The sequence below is a fragment of the Egretta garzetta genome, unplaced genomic scaffold, assembly GCF_000687185.1.
Source record: "Egretta garzetta isolate BGI_Z169 unplaced genomic scaffold, ASM68718v1 scaffold1198, whole genome shotgun sequence".
NCBI lineage: Eukaryota > Metazoa > Chordata > Aves > Pelecaniformes > Ardeidae > Egretta > Egretta garzetta.
In genome coordinates, this window is record NW_009260518.1 from 8,290 (window position 1) to 8,818 (window position 529).

General features: G+C 56.3%; 1 protein-coding gene across 1 annotated transcript in view; it reads left to right on the forward strand.

Moving 5' to 3' along the window:
* Positions 1–529, forward strand: part of BICRA (BRD4 interacting chromatin remodeling complex associated protein) — a gene marked incomplete at both ends in the record, with an annotated part of 3,007 nt that overhangs the window by 381 nt on the left and 2,097 nt on the right. The gene's annotated exons all lie outside the window — the stretch shown is intronic.

A 529-nucleotide genomic window follows, 5' to 3' on the forward strand; every position in this document is an offset into this window, starting at 1 on the left:
TGAGGAGGGAGAAGCAGGTGAAGGAGGAGGAGGAAGGCGGAACCCTGCGCTCCCGGCCCCAAGGGTGGCGGTGGGGGGCGGAATTTGGAGCAAAGCCATGTAAAAAAGCGGGCGAGAATTCAAAAAAGCCCCTTCCTCTGACCCCCGCCCGGGGCTGGGGTGCTCCCTTTCCTCACGGGCCGCTGCCCCGGGACGGTGAAACGCCCGCAGGGGGGACTCGAAAACCCCCTCGTCGTGTTCTTCTCTTCCCCGAGAGCGCGGGTTACTCTGCATGGAGAATTCGAGCATGAAGGTGCCTTTTTCCCCTTTATTTTCCCCATTTTTTTCCCCTCTATTCCCAGTTACATCGAGCCTGGAGTTTCTTTTTTTTTTCCCCCGTCTCCGTCGCGCTTTTTTTCTTTCCCAACCGCGCGGGGCAAAGCCTCCGGCGCTCCGTCACCCCCAAATCGAGCGGCTTTGCTTCGCTTCCACCTGGATTTTTTTTTATTTTTTTTTTTTTACCTTCCCCCTCGCTTTGGGTTTTACCAAA